Genomic DNA, 17804 nt, shown 5'->3' on the forward strand with positions numbered 1-17804 from the left:
TAAGTGTGTTATACTCAAGGCTTTTGTGTCATTCAACTAATAAAAAACATTTAATGGAATCAGGCGTTACCTCGCGGAAGTCCATCCTGCCCGCTATCCCGCCAGCCCGCTGATAAATGCGTATGCGGCAAACAATGCGAGTCACACAACCGCCACTTTTTTGTTAAAATTTCTACCAGTTTGACCCACGTATACCCCATCACACCCACCACACTTCAACCTATAGATACCCGACTTCCTGCCAACCTCGGTTCTTTCTTTGCCGTTGCAAATCGCACGCCGAATAGTGTTGTGGGTTCTGAACGCCACATAAACGCCGTTTTTTCTTAATATTTTAGATAATTTTTCCCTCTTTCCCTCATATCTCCCCCATATTATTTATACCTTGTTAAGGTTGTCTGAAGACATCTTTTCAATTTTTAAGTGAAACATGGTCTCAACTTATCCTTGAGGCACCTGTGGCTGTCTGTTATATGGTATAGTCTGCTCACCGTCACTGCATCTTCCGCTGGGCCATGTTACATTCGTTCTTCTGCAAATCTTATTCGTGTCAATATCGTAGATAAATCCCGAGCATCGTCTTTTTAGCCCAAAGATGCCCACTGTAGGGTTTTTTTATTGGACCCCCTTTATTCTCTCTGCTTCCACTTCTATCTAGTTTGGGACAGGGTTGTTTTTTATCTTTACTAATTTTTCAGTCTCTTTTATTTTTCATTCACAACTGTCATCCTTCACATAATCTATCATCCTCTTCTTTCATAACATAATTCGATCTGTCTTTTTCTTCCATTGTGATTGCCATTCGTTCATAGCCCCATTCTTTCCATTCATTTCTTAGGTTTGACAAAAAAAAATACATTTGTTTGTTTTTACTCATACACAGTATTAACAGTATCACGGTATACCTATTTTCTAATTTATCCCAGTGTTTTGGGTATTTTATTCTATTTTATTATCATTTAACATTATTTCTGAATTTTTTTGTTTCTTTTCTACTACAGGGTTAGGCCTCTTTTAAATATATCGATATCGGTTGATCGCATCATTATGGCATGCCAAGGACGCTACTGTCCGCCCTCTGAAAAATTGTTTGTGTGCAGTTGCAATCCTGTATAAATAAACACACAAAGTGTATCGTAGTTGTGTAAGATTGTGTCATGAGAATCGAACCTATGATCGCAAGTTTCGATCCTCTAGAACAAGATTAATGACTGAATTTAACTAAATCTAGTCTTACTATAAACTTAACCTAGAATCAGAAGGTCATCATTTATTCCTATGTCCCCAAGTTGGGGCAGAGGGCGTCCACAGTACGTCGCCATCCCGTGCGGTCTTGAGCCTCGCGCTTCACTTCGCTCCACGTCGTTCCAACTGCCTTCACTTCTGCAGTGATCGTCCGCCAGGTTTGCTTTGGGCGGCCACGCCTTTCTTGAGGATTCCATTCTAGGACTTGCCTCGGTATGTGATCAGGATCCCTTTGGAGCGTGTGGCCTATCCAGTTCCACTTGCTGCGTTTGATCTGCTGGTCAATCGGCATCACACCGCAGCGTTTCCAGAGATCTACGTTGGAGACTTTCTCAGGCCAGTATATACCGAGAATACGTCGAAGACAGTTGTTAACGAAGACTCGTCCTCGTCTCGTATCCATATAGCAACACAATTTTCACATTGGACCGGAATATTTTGAGCTTGACTTTCTTAATCAGTTTCCTTGATTTCCATTCAGAACGGAGCTGGCCGAAGGCTGCCTGTCCCTTTGTGATCCTCGAAGCGATGTCCAGTCCCTTCTGATTCCGACACAGAATCATCAGATTGTATCTGTCCTCAAATATCTCGTCTGCGTCTTGCCAGTCGCATCCTTAACCAAATCGATTTTTTACCTAAGTTTATGACAAACACTAGTGCGCAGTTATCTCCTAATGTACTGAACTTAACCTTGAAAAAGGCTGATCCTGTAGTTTGGCCAGACTAAATTTAAAAAACTAACTTAAATAATATTGAACAAATGTCGTCGCATTCCTTGCTTTGCATATATACCCAATACCAGGCATATACCTCCCCCAAAGATATCTATGGGGCGATATACCCTAACAGTCTCGCTTGGTAGACAGGTTGGTGATGGCATCTTATTATGACAAGCAGAACACGCTGCAGCGAATCTTCTGGAACCTTCTTTGTAAGTAGTATGGAAGTGTGAATTGTATAAGAATGTACCTCGTCGATTCCGAGACCTATGATCGTGTCTCAATACTCTACCGCTGTGCTACCGCTTCCTAACAAATATATTGAGACATAGAATGACTTAAAGATCATAACTTAATGTTAAAGTTAGCGTAAATACGACAAAACTGGTTAAAATGTAATATATAACAATATTTACAATATCCATACAACTATAGTGAAATATTAAAATAACTGCTTTTTTAATTATGCTTATAAAGTTAGCTGTTCCGTGTTCACTCGGGAAATTTTAGAGATATGGTAAACTTACTACAAAATCTGGAAAACATTAAACAAAACACAATTATTTAAAAATTAATGTTTATTTTTATCACGTTCTATTTTTAGTGTTGGCATTTGTTTCTAGTTTTAACTTTTCTTTTTGTTTCATGTGTCTTTGTCATGTGTTATAAACGTATATCTTTATCTTTTAGGTTTAAGTGGAGAATTTTCTTTTTGTTGGATTTCGAAGATACTATGCCTCTCCCTCCCTCTCTCTCTCTTTCTCTCTATATATATATATATATATATATATATATAAATATATATATATATACACACACATAGACACTTATACCTGTGTTCAATGTCAATGAAATAGGAAAGCATAAATTAAATTATAAACGTATGTAAATGTTAGAATATATCAAACAAAGAAATAAATTTAAAGCAAAATATAGCCAAATGGCCATTATAGCCACAATATTTTTTACAGTCAATTATTCTTGCTCATTCGAATTTAAATTTCGAACGCCGATTTGAATTCGAACACCATCAGCCATTTTGTTCCGGTCAAAATTATAAATAATACACGATTTTATATATCCTCTGTATCTATATGTAATATATACCGCATCGATTACACCCGAAATTCAGTTTCCTTGCCATCGAAAACGATATAGGCGCACGAGATCATCCTCGTAAAAATAAAACGAGGAGTTTAAACTTTAATAAACATTATTTATTTTAACATTAAAAAATTTAACAATAAATTATAAAATTTCTTCTACACTTCACCTACATTGACACCTCGGTCTTAAACACAAAAACTAAAATTAAGTTTTGTTCAAAACATTTTTGTCTAATTTTGGGATTCATTATCATTTCAGCTGTAACCAGTCCACTGCTGGTATAAGCCAGTCCCACATTATTACTATACTTTAAATACACATACATATCTAATGAAATAGAGCTTTCCACATCACATTTTCTATTATCAATCTAAAGTCAGTTTATACGAAATACCCTAAATGATTTATCCCATCTATTGTATGTAAAATATCTCAATATATGTATATATATATTTTTTTATTCAATAAACATAGTTTCATATAAACATCTTTTTTTAAACAGTTGAATAGTTCTCGGTATAAAAGCCTTAAAGAGATGAAAGAATAGCTAGTTTTCTTTCATTCGCTGTATACTAAATCCGTAGTAAGAAAAATCATTTTCATAATTCAGATAACTACATATTAAGATTGATAACTTGTTTACTATCTATTGTTGCTGATTTTTACTGCCACAAGTTACTGAAATGCAGGTTGTTTAGAACTAGATACAAAAGCTTTTAAGGCTTTTGCTGAAAAATGAGTCACCTATTTTAAAGATTTTACACTTGTCAACAATAACCATGTGTGTATATATATATATTTAAATATATATATTTGTAGTATAGTTGCAATACATAGATGCCCACTGCAAGGCATAGGCCTATCCAAATATATCTATGGGGGGATATACCATAATTACCACGCTAGACAGGAAGGTTGGCGATTGCAGTGTGGTATTATGGTAGGGGAAGCTGCTGCCCATCATTGGATACTTATTTGTGAGCAGTGATTATCTACGATATCTCAATAAGATAGTATAGTAGGCTATTACTGGTATATATGTAAATATATATAACAAAAAGATGCAATACAAATAATAAGAAGTCTTTATATAAAACATTTAAGTTCTAATAACAATTTATACTAAAAGTAACAATTTAAAATTACTCGTGTTTATTCGATGATTTCTTTCGTTCACTCGACGAATATTCCTTGTTTTTTCTATTATTTTTATGATATGATCTTATATAGAAACTCGAGAATAGATAAATAAATAGGAAACAGTTGAAGGTTATTGCTATGAATAAAGTGTAAGACGGGCTGCAGCCGGAGAAGAAGTGAGCCGCAATTGTTTGAAGTATTATACAACCGAATTGCACCTGAAATAAGTTTTCTAATTAAAATAATAATATATGAAAGTAGGCACATGAATACATAAACAAAAAAACCATGGTATCTTTGTATGTGTGTGCAAATAGGTCTGCTATTCATTAGCACATCTCGGACGAGCCGCTAAGAGCTGATGTTCCTTTGGCGTGTTGTCTTGAGTACGTAAATATATATATATATATATATATATATATATATATATATATATATATATATATATATATATATATGTATGTATATATATACATAAAAGTAATATAGGTATAGGATAAGGGTAGGGTTTGTTAACACGCGTATGTCTAAAGCAGTGATTCCCAAAGTGGTCTATATCGACCCCTCGGGGTCTATGACAACCTGCAAGGGGTCTACGTCAGCGAAAAAAAAATTGGGGGTCCATGAAATGAAAATGGGCATCCACGATAGTGGATCTCAACATATACTCTGATAGTAACTATTTACTTACATCATACTATTTTATAACATCAAAACATTTACATTATATATAAAAGTACCTATGAAGTAAAAAATGTATTATATATGTTCATAAAATTGTGTAAGTTGTAGGATGTTGGTATTCACTAAAATTATAGACTTATTGCTTATGTTATTTTATTTATAGTTTATTTTATATTTATTTAATGTTACGTATATTTTACATAACAGATACAAAATTTTATTTTGAGTAGTTTTAATTTAAATTCAATTAATAAATGTATAAATTGACATGTGTTTTTACTTTAAGTTTTTAATACTAAACTTCACTACAGTTAGAAATTTACAGGAAATCAATATCAGGTAAGTAGGGGGTCTACCCAACACGGAAAAACATGGCAAGGGGTCTACGACACAAAAAAGTTTGGGGAACTCTGATCTAACGGATGCTTCTCAATATATATTTAATAATATATTATTTATACATATAAATATAAATATTTATATAAAATTATTTATACAGACACATGATAAAAGAAATATAAAAGCTAACCAGCCGTTTTAATAGCTATAGATAAATATACTTTATACATATAGTAAGATATTTCATATTGATTACTCTAAGAATAAATCACGAATAAGGTCCACGGATAAAAGAGGTTGATTTTGACTTAGTTCAGATTGGCAAGTTGAAGCCACTGGGCTTTAGCATTCTGTAATGAAGACTACGGATCATCATCAAGGTGGTCTGAAGAAACTGAATACAGGCAGAAGTGGACCCTGGTGTCAGCAAGCACAGAGTAATGTCTCCAGCTATGAGGAGACAGACTTTGTTAAGATCGAGGGTACATGCTAGATGCACTGCGCCTCTGAATGTTAATACCTATTGTAAATCTCTTAGCAAGACCTATGTCCAGCTGTGGATGTCTTTACAGCTGAAATGAGTTAAACCACAGACTATAATTTTAAAATTTAAAAAAATAATTATAAATAATGCTATAGAAAGAAATAAAAAGTAAATATTGCAAATAAATAGATAATAAAGACAAAATAAAAGCAAAATAATATATAATACTGTGATTTAAAATAAGAATGTTATTTAAGAAAATGTAAAAAGAAATGAGGAATGAATGAAAGGTGATACAGAGCAAAAGGGAAAGACAGTAGAATTGTGGAATGAAAGAATAGACCGAAAGACAATGTGAAGTATGAAAGAAGAGAAAGAAAATAATAAAAAATTCTGTGAAAAATTTAATAAATTTGCCCAAAAAGTCCCTGTCCCACAAAAGATAGGGGGTACGGGAGGCCCCCAATAGTGAGGACCAAATAAAAAAAATTGTTATTTTTGTCTGTGGTTTAATTGATACAGACATTGTTTTAATCTTGACTTTTTTATTATTTATTTATCTATTCAATCTAAACACTTTTTATACGTTTTATTTATATAGTCGAACTTAATGCCGAAGGCTTTATCTATCAGTTAACCGTTAGTAGCTTTAGAGATACATTAATAAAGGTAGGTGAAACTAATAAATATTATAAAAGACAAAAAATAAAAAAATAAAGTCAAATTGAGAGGAAAATGACCACATAAAATAAATTACATAAATATACCATAATATATCTAATATATCTCGTGTCACGGTGTTCGAACTTGAACTCCTCCGAAACGGCTTGACCGATTTTTACCAAATTTTACATGCGTATTCAGTATGTCTGAGAATCGGCTACTATCTATTTTCCATAACCCTAAGTGATAAGGGTGGTCCACCCCTAAATTTTATTTTTAATTTTTTAGACAATTTTTTTGGTTTTTATTTTATTATGATACAGCATACAAAAATACATACAAGCCTAAATTTTCACCCCTCTACGATCAACCCTTATCGTAAATTTGTTAATTAAAAACTTTAATTTTTTTTGCAAAACAACGTTTGCGGGATCAGCTAGTATGTTTAAATATCTACATATACTATTTATATAAATATAATAAATAATAAAATACGTATCGTGATGTTTCCGTCAGCTTTCGAACCTTCGCTTTGAATGCGCAACGATTCCTGATCATCCTTATGTCGAAGGAGAGCGCGTTTCAAAGAAGAATAGGTTGTATTGCGAAGGAGTGAGTAAAGTAGGTACTGTAGGAGAGACATCTAAGTAGACGATTGTTGGTAGAGCGAAGTGTTTGTATATTATTGTAGCGTGTTTATATTTCAATGTTATTTCTAAGTAAACAATTATTTCTAATCAATTAGCATTTCATGCTAATCCACAGTAATGACTTTTAATAATGTGTTTCAATAATAACTTCGATACGTTGTATTCAATTATAATTATAGCACAATGTCTAAAGTAAGTAATGAACTTTATTTTTATATTATACTTTGTGACACGACCGACGTCATAGCTATTATTTATTATTCCATATTCAAAACGAGCTGTCAAATAATCAGTTTATAAAGTCTAGGTAGTAGAATTTACGAAATAATATACATCAAGGTATATAGGCATTAAATTATTTATATATTCATTATCATCATCATGCTAGCTGATAATCACCCATTGCAAGACATAGGCCTCCCCCAAAAGAGGAAGCTTATGACACCTGGAGCCTGTGATACTGCATCTACCGACTGATGGTCACCACTAAATATATATTACTGTGTAAATAAAGTAAGGATTTGTTTACAAAATGCAAATTATTTATTTACACTTCCAAATCAATTTCAACTTGGTAAACTTAGATTTATAATGAGTATTATATCAGCCCTAGAACTTAGCATGCTGCCTTGTCTTAAATTTCCAATAGGATCTATTGAAAGCAGCATTTATATTATATTTTATGGCATGAATTAGACTAGCTCTCCCTTCTATATTTAATGGAATCAGGCGTTACCTTGCGGAAGTCCATCCTAAGTAACAAAAGGATCAATATTAAACCATTTCCGCACATGCAGTGGTAGTCGTGCAACAAAGTGCACCGCCCGCCAGTCCGCTGATAAATGCGTATGCGGCAAACAATGCGAATTACACAACTGCCACCGTTAATTCACTCAACACGTGTTACACCCCTCCACGAGGCATCTTCAGGAGTTCCCAGCTAGGCATGCTGATCTTAAATATTTAATGGAATCAGGCGTTACCTTGCGGAAGTCCATCCTAAGTAAGGAGTTCGCATTGTTTGCCGCATAAGCATTTATCAGCGGACTGGCGGGCAGTGCACTTTGTTGCATGACTACCACTGCATGTGCGGAAGTGGCTAAATATTGGTCCTTTGCTTACTTAGCTCTCCTTTCTTGTCTACTACGTTCTCATTGTAGCAACATGGCGATCTGCTATACACAATAAGCCATTCTGCTGGGAAGTAAAAAGAAAATGTCTTCTGGGACTTTTGCCTAACATCTAAGTTTACAGTGTAATATTACTTGAAGTGTATTGTGGGTAGGCCTCCCACTAACTAGGGTATCCGTCGACATAATCATATTTGAAAACTTAGGTCTTTCACCAATGTGTTGTCAGTGATCACACACTTTCATCCAAGATTCAAGTTCATCCAGTGAGTATAGTTTGGGTCGCGGGAAGTAGCAGAAAAACCTGTTTATTTGCAATCTTTAGGGTAGCCCTATGCCTTGCAATGAACTGATATGATAATATAGTTTTAGCTGTCTTATCACTTACCAGTTGCATCATAGTGAGGTATTTCTTCCACCACAAATACTTGGAGATCTCCGGAAACGCTGACAGAGCGTAATAACTATACATTATGACGTGAATAAACGAGTTGAGAGTTCCGAGGAATATGGTCCCGTACGACGGTTCATATTTCAAAGTGATCCAGGTCAACCATATCATAAGAGAATGATGGTACACGTGAAGAAACGAAACTTGATTGTACTTCTTTCTCAGAACGAAGAATATTGTGTCGAGTAGCTCTGTAACTTTTGCGAAGAAGTAATAATACGTGCTAGACGTCACCTGTAAGAATGAAGAAATTTTATTACATATATTTTTTTATATGCACGTCGTGTCGTTGTCGAGTCATCTTTATTAAAGACGATTCTACTGCGCGGTGCCCCTTTTATACGCTTACGAACGATTAGCGCCATCTGTTGACACTAACCAAAACTACAGAATTCCGACATATATATAAATATATATGTATTTGATGATGATATTGATAATTGACATTTATTGTATATATACATTTTGAAATCTTTTTTATTGTAAGAGAGCTAAATATATTAATATTTAATATATATATATATATACATCTCTCCCATTCTCTCTCTCTCTCTCTCTCTCTCTCTCTCTCTCTCTATATATATATATATATAACATTAATAAAAGTCATATTCAAATAGAACAGATTGCTCTCTTAGTTTATACATACGTCAAACTTTAAAGTGTTGCGAGGAGTTCGTGAATATAAAATAAATTTCTCTTAATAAATTTTTTATACATTTATAACTAGCTATACCCGCAACTTCATCCGGAACAATTTTCAATTCTTCTATTGAATATATTACCTATGGTTACTTTTTTTTATTTTTAAATGAAAAAATGTTAAATCTTTAAATATGTAACATAAATGAGAAAATTCGAATATCAATTTATCGCCATGCAATGTGTACACTTCGCGGCGCATATGCCCGGTTCAGTAGCGTCACTTCGGCGGAACGGACTGCGGTAAGGAAAGGGTTAACTATGTCGTCGATCCATCTAGAGGATGTTATTCTTATTTCAAAATTCCTTACGAAAACGTAACTAACGTTTTTGAACTTAGAGAAAATAGGATTTCACTCGAATCTCAATTTAACTAACTTCACTACACTATCGCCTATGTATATTAAACGTCCGATGTTTCACACGCTATTAAAACTTGTCTGTTTAAAAAGAATTGTACAACTGCTCCCACACAATAAAGAGATAAGATCAAGTTAAATTATTTATCTTAATTCATCCAATAAATAATCTTGTTATTCATAAATTGAGTATACAATGAATATACATTTGCCAAAAATAATAAAAGCTTATTATTAACCTGCCTATATTATCCGGCAATAAATAATGAACATCGACCTTTAGAAAGAGACAATCGGCTAATTTCGGCTTTGTAGAGCACTATCTATGTCCCACACTACCTATGTGACGTTTTGACAGTCGTCATATCGTGCGACAGAGAAAACGCTCTACAAAACCGAACTCAGCCGATTGTCTCTTTCCAAAGGTTAATGTGTAACATTTCAACGAATACTGTACGTTGTTTTGACATAATTTATCTGTGGTGGAAAATTTCAACCGTCAAATTTGACATTTCTGGATTGCGAATTTGTAAAATAAAATTCAAAAATTCTATATAATTACGATGGTTGCTATTCTTGTTCTTGATGATAAAATCAATCACCCTGTATAAACAACTATTTGATAAAGATTTAGAGCGTTGAAAGTATAGTTCATTTTCCAACAAAAATAAACTTTAATCTTATATACCTGTTTAAATTAACCATAAATAAAGTTTTATGTGAAACTCTGTTGTAATAAATACTGTATTATCATTATGTTATTTTTAAATATGGTGATACATTAATTGACGGCATATTAACCCTTTCCTTACCGCAGTCCGTTCCGCCGAAGTGACGCTACTGAACCAGGCATGTGCGCCGTGAAGTGTACACATTGCATGGCGGTAAGGTTATGTTCGAATTTTCTCATTTGTGTTACATATTTAAAGATTTTACTGGTATATTAATTAAAAATAGAAGCTGTAATAATTGTTAGTAATTTATTTGGCTGTGATAAATCTTAAAACAGGGATCTATATAAGCCCACATTACAAGGTGCCGGCAAACTCGTGCGCATGTGCACACGGGTCGTCCAGTGAACGCCGGCTGACTCCAGCGATGGTAACGAAAGTTAAAAAAAATCCACTCTTATAAAGCTTTTAGACCTATTTACAATCATCCTTCTGTGAGATATAAGAAAAATAAAAAAGATATTTTTGACACCGTCCATATTAATTATATTTTTAATGATTTCAATAAATAATGACATGTTGAACAACTTAAAATGTCGTATAAATTTAATTAAAAAAATGATTCTATGTTATTTTTTTATCGAACCGTTTGTATTCTAATGTATTGAATTGATGTCATTAAAATAAATAATGTTGAATAAATTTAACATAAATATAAATAATTATAATGTATTTTTTTATCTATAGCTTTGTTTATTTACATTTATACTCTTTGTATGTAATATGACGTATGAGGTTAAATTACAATTTTTGGTCGTACGATCAATGGTGGTTAAAATGGAAAATTTTGAGTGTATCTTGGCTTTATTGATTGCCACAGACTTTTCTTTATAAAAAATTTGGGAAAGGGATTTTGTTTTTATTTAATAATTTTTTCATATAACATTTTATTCCCGCGCTCTTCTATCGTTCCTCCAATGGTCTTTCATATCTTTATTTTCTTTCTTTCTGCAATTCCTCTTTCTTTCCCTTTCATATCCATTTTTTATTCGATACCATTATTTCTTCTCCTCATACCTTAACTATTATAATTGTTTGTTTTTATTCAATATCACATTTTTGATCCTTTCTAGGTATATATTTTATTTGTATTATTTACTTATTTAATTAATTGCCTATTTTTACAATTTTATTTACAATATTTTAATTTTAGCTGAACTATTGTTTCTTTTTATCACGTTTTCCGCAAACGTTCTGCACATTTTTAGAAACGTTGATCTTGCTTCATTGTTTTTGATCAGGGAGGCCATAGATTCCTCGCTAACCTTACTACCTGACCGGGATTCGGAGTCGACCCAGAGTCCTCCGAATGCAGGACAGTGGACTATTAGGTGGACCACGGTCTGGTCCACGCCCGGTTCACAGAAGCAGGAGGGTTCCTCCTTGAGCTTCAACCGGTGAAGGTACTCGGAGAACCCCCTGCCATAGACGTTGCAATGGACGACCACTGTCCCTTCCATAGATTTCCAATAACGCCGGTTGGAAGCCTTAAATCTAGTGTTAAAAATTAGGTCATATATCCACCTTCTTCACTGCTCCAGAACCTTGTGTACCTGTGTGCTATATGGCCTGACACTGCACTTCTTACCAATGCGCTCAAATAAAAAAAAACAGTCGGTCACTTCCGTTCGTCAAATTTACTTGTTCCTAATTCAAATTCGTAGAGGAACCCCGTTCATTTTCCTCCCCGTTATTTGTTAAGCATCAAATAACTTTCCAATAAGGCCTAAAGTGTATTTCATGGAATCAGGCGTTATTTTGCGGAAGTCCATCCTAAGTAAGAAAAGGAGCAATATTTAGCCACTTCCGCACACGCAGTGGTAGTCGTGCAACAAAGTGCACCGCACGCTAGCCGAGAAAGTTAGGATCTATATTCCACAGGCATTAACATCCGTGCCTTTGTTTTTACATTTACACTAAAAATTTCCGAAAAAAAAAATTGTTACGTTTTTGCATGTTACAGTGTTTGGAGTTAACTTGTTGACTACTTAAAATTAAGTTGAAGTCAACTAATTATCCTGATCATTTTTTTTAAATCATCAGTGTCTTGTTTGTTTTTGCAAACGCTCTAACAATGTCCAGTTTTAACATTACGTTTCGTGCGATCACTTCCTCATCTCTACTCCATATTGCCATCGTCAGGTTGTGCGCCAGTATCTGTGCCGTATGGTTGCCATATTCGCCACATCGATGAACCTTGCGATCGCATCTTGAGTCTCGTCCGTGCAATACACGCACGAGTTCTTGTGACGTGATATTGCTACCACCGCACGATGGACAATGTTATACAGGCTATGATGACCGCCTTACTCTTCAGTCCTTAACCTCGTAGATGAACTTGTTTTTGAACATTGAACCTGATTCTCTACCGTAGGCTAATGATAACTTGTTTATCTACTTGGGTGTGAGATAGGTACAGGGTGTTTCCCTTTTTCGGGATACTCTCCTAAGAGTCAGAACGCCTACTCATGAATTGCATCACCACTTCTCCTTGAACCAACTTCAACCGTCATTACTATCTGATTAAATTAACCATTAAATATTTAAAATACCTAGTTTTTTTAATTCTCATAGCTTATTCCGTCTTATTACAAACGATAAAAAAATGTAAGAGTAATTAGTTCCAATTGAATTCATAGTTCAAGTGTAAAATCGTTAAAGTCATGATCCTCTGATATATTCAAATGATATTACATGAAAGATACACCGAATAAAGCTACGGAATATACCTGAATTCTATAACGTATGTTTAACACTGCAATACTTTTGTATTATTCATAGCAGTAAATTCTAATTCTGTTAATTATTGTATTAACAAATACATACGTGAATGTACGAAGTTTGTAAATAATGTAGCATTAAAATAGTTTCACATTTATATTTTAGTAAATAACACATGTTTATGAGCATTACTATTTATTTTTTAAAATTAAAACCTTCTACATCAGTGTTTAATAAAGCCTTTAATGTTTAAAAATGTAATTGTTCACTTAATAAACTTAAATGATAGATTTTAGGATATCACTGAGAAATTTTTAACATAACACAATTTGTAAATTCTCTAAATATATATATAATAAGTTTAAAACGTATTTTATATTATTTTACATAATTATTTACCGAAATTATCTAACAATATGCGCTTTTGAAACAGTTGAAACGCGGAGTGAAATGCTTGACTCTACCAAGTAAATTTTCGAATTGCCCTCCTGTAGTGCGCGGGCACTAAGTTGGGAAACTCTATTCTACATAGTGTTAGATAAGTCATCAACTTATCAGCGCATTGAAAGTGGTAGCGTATACTAGAAGCTTATTTTAATAATAATAAATGAAATAAAATTATTACTCACATTAAATTTTGTATCCTCAGCGTCCATTAAGCAAGATGAACTCAATATTCCGTAGTTCAAAATCAGTTTCAACCCCTAAAATAAAAACAATTTCTTAGACCTCAAAGTAATATATGACTTTCATAAAAGGCAAAGAAGCTTAAAATTTTATTTACGAAACCCTATTCAACATATGAGTTTGAGATATTTATCTACATGTGGTAATATTTTAATAAATACGACATCATTTGAAACACAGTTCAGCAGACACAATAACATTAAGCAACGTAATTAAGTTTAACTTCTTCTATAGGTTTTTAATAGGACATATTGGAAGAGGTAATTCAGCATCTATCAACAGTCTTTCTTATTTCAGCCCATATGCACCCACTAGGTACAGGCCTTCCCTAAGATATCTATAGAGGTATGGTATATTACCATAAACGCCACACTTGGGGGGGGGGGGTCGATAGCAGTGTAGTATTATGGTACATTGAGAACACTGCTGACAATCCACTGGTAACTTGTTTGTGGGCAGTGACAATCCTATATAATATATGCACTAAGTGGAATTATATTAGATTGTACTTGGGAATAGAACCTGCTACCTACGCTCCTATATATATATATATATATATATATATATATATATATATATATGTGTGTGTGTGTGTGCGTGCGTGTGTGTGTGCGTGTGCGCGCGTGTGTGCGTGTGTATGTGTGTGTGTGTGTCAAAGTTAACAAGATGAAACATAAACTTAAAAAAAAATCAAAATTAAAAAGTATGATGTCCCTTACAAAATGCTTTAATATAAAAAAAAACATTTTTTTCAAATATATAAACATGATACCAGATTATAATATCATTTTCATTTGTGCGGTAGCATATCCGCTGTTATACAAAAGCCTTCTCCATAGTTTTCCTACAAGACTTTAACAGAAATGAGTTTTACCTCTTATTATATATAAGTCCACATAAATATTATCAATGAAATATAGCTTAATCATCAAATATTAATACATATTGTTACTAACAGAGGATCACTTAAAATTATTACCTGCATATGTCTTGCAAAGAATGACATAAAAGCCTTATTTGTACAACTTTAAATCTGATCAAACTCATCTACATCATCCTTCATTTTTAAATGTGACGTCGTATTTATATGCGACCAATTAAAGAAGATCTTTAATATAATTGTAGCGTATTTTATTTCCAAGATTTATAACAAATAAAAATATACAAAACTGTGATCAAAAAGTAAGGTGAATTTATTTATTAAATGTAAATTATTTATTAATTTTTCCAAATTAATTTCATCCCCTTCAAAGCAATCCCCATCCGATAAAACGCACTTGTACCAACTCATTTTTCAGTCCTCGAAACAGTCGAAATAGTTTTTTTCGGGCAAAGACTTTCTTCGATTCGGTTTTCATCTCCTGAATCGTATCAAAACGGCGTCCCCGTATTGGTCTTTTGAGTTTCGCTGAACAGCCAGAAGTCACACGGAGCCAAATCAGGCGAATACGGTGGTTGTGGAACGATAACAGTCGTGTTTTTACAATAGACGAAAAAAATTTAAACGTTTAACAAAAACACGTGTAGGTCAAAGACAATTAAATGTTTTTTTAAACAGTACTTTGGCAATTCTGCTAACCTAGGAAAAAATTACCTATCTTCCTAATGCCCGGAAGCTTTAAACGACAATTTCATGTTGTTTTTTGATACTATATTTGATATACATATATATATTCATTTACATGAATATATATAAATATATAGATATATAGTGTAGTTTGTGAAGATAGCGAACAATTTGAGATATTACAGGATAAGGTGGATCCATCCTTGGCTCGCCTGTGGTCCACGCTGCCATCCCAAGCTGCATACAGAACATCAACACTACACAGCTCTACTCGGGTAGAGCGGCGAATATAGCGAATAAATATTGTATCGATAATTTGGAACAAAACTGTTTATGTATCCTCATATTATTGCACGATGAACTAAAATTAAAATATACTTACGATATGCACAAGAAAACATGAATATGCCACTTGAATTATGTTGTAAGCTATAAGTACATTCCTTAATTGAAACGGCTGTCTCTTCTCCATATACTTTGGACCGAGCTTCAGGACAAACAGGACATACAATATCGTGAGTAAAATAATAGGCACCGGCGATCGCATGAGGAACCAATGATCCACATAGTCAACTGAAACAAATGAAAAGACATTATAAATGTACATTGTTAGAACAGAAGTATTGATTCTATTTGATAATCATGCTTATTATTTTTGATTAAATTATTTAAAATAAATACCACAGAACTTAGAACAGATTTAATAATCCTAGTGGAACTATATTTTAGAATAAAATTTCATATTTAAATAATCATCGCATTAAATGTAAGCAATCTTTTATGAAATCATCTAAAGTTTATTTAGAACAAAAAAGTTTTGTTGGTATATTTTTTTAAAAATCTAGCATTGGTTTCTGAAAACCATCTGAAATCTTATTTGAAAATCCCATCGCCCGTATAATGATTTGACAATTAGATGAAGGTACTCGTACAAACAATTTGATTAAGATTTCAAGTGCTTGTTTACACTTTATAAAATACCGCAATGTTTCAAGATGAGGATCTTTAACCACTTTTTGTTGCCGGTGATGATATACGAGATCCGAGACGTGGTCACTTACGACGGGCCTCATAAGAAAGATCCGACCCAGAGAACATTGAGAGGTCTGTGCTTTAAGTTACGGTGTATCATCGAATCCGTAATAAGGAGATCTGTAGAAGAATCATGATAGCACATAGCTCGAAGAATTTCTTGTTTGAAGTGGCAGCGGGGCACATCGCTCATGCTACAGATGGCCATTTGAGCCATTCACCCATAGAGCAATGGAGAGAGCTATGCTCAGAGTTTCTCTGGGAGATCGAATCTAAAATGAATAAATCCGTAGAAGAACCAAAATTACCGACGTATCTACAAGAATTGCTCGATGGAAAAGGTTTTCAATTGGTGACCACGAGCGGGTAAAGGCGGCGTGGGCAGGTCCCCTACTAGGGGGACGTTAAGGTCCGGTCATCGTGACGATTTATGGTGATCTATACCTTGAATTGGGCGTTCATCTGTTGAAAAAAAGAAGTAAGTCGCTTTTACGCCGAGAGAAGAATGCTTGATGTCTCAATTTGACACAAACCAATTTCAAATTTAACACCTACTCGGTAACTTCACAATCTTTCTACTGTAAAAAAGGCGGATAATAAATTCATTTTTTTTCAGTGATAATTCCCACAAATGTCACATGTAACTGTCGTTTCTGCCCATAGAAGTCCATTATAAGACACAAGCCTACCACAAAAATATCTATTCCGGATATACCATAATCGCCACGGTTGGCTGACGGGTTGGTAGAGTCGTTGTGCGGTATTATGGCGTGCAGAGGACGCTACTGCACATCCTCTAGAAACTTGTTCTAGAGTTATGACAATCGTATATTATTAAAGCACAACGTGTGATTTATATAAAATTATAACACAGGAATACAAACCGCAACCTACGCTATTTTATTTACTTATCATGCCTTTATGTGACGTCAAATATTTGGCAGCGATAAAAGGCAATTTTAAATAACTTTTAAGTTTGCTTGATAAAAAAGCATTGTTTCTAATATTTTCATAGTTATTGTTTTTCATTGAAAAACCTAATATTCGACTTATGATCGCATTTGTTAGTACTCTACCGCTGAGCTATATAGCTCACACTTTATATATAGTGTATTGTAGTACAGTAACACAATTTCCCACCAAAAAGTTTATAATCGGAAAAAAAATGTAAAATTACGAGTATTTATTTTATAAATTTATTCTTAAATTATGAATTATATATAAATACCGCACACAATTTACTACCAAAAAGTTTATAATCGGAAAAAAAATGTAAAATTATTTATTTTAAAAATTTATTCTTAAAATATGATGTATTCCGGGAATAGAACCCGTGATCTAGAATCTATATGGAAGAGTTGTTTTTCAAAACACTAATGATTGAAATTTAAAA

General features: G+C 33.4%; 1 long non-coding RNA gene across 1 annotated transcript; it reads right to left on the reverse strand.

The window, feature by feature from the left end:
• Window positions 1–3910: 3910 nt before the first annotated feature.
• Window positions 3911–13829, reverse strand: LOC137931105 (uncharacterized). Its single transcript, XR_011108944.1, has 3 exons — window positions 13755–13829; window positions 8550–8846; window positions 3911–4429 (listed from the first exon to the last, which is right to left on the reverse strand). It is a non-coding gene; the product is annotated as an uncharacterized lncRNA (long non-coding RNA).
• Between the last annotated feature and the right edge of the window lie 3975 nt (window positions 13830–17804).

Source organism: Battus philenor, unplaced genomic scaffold (genome assembly GCF_028537555.1).
Source record: "Battus philenor isolate CCGP_79_NKW_IND1 unplaced genomic scaffold, ilBatPhil1.0.hap1 SCAF_7, whole genome shotgun sequence".
Classification (NCBI taxonomy): Eukaryota; Metazoa; Arthropoda; class Insecta; order Lepidoptera; family Papilionidae; genus Battus; species Battus philenor.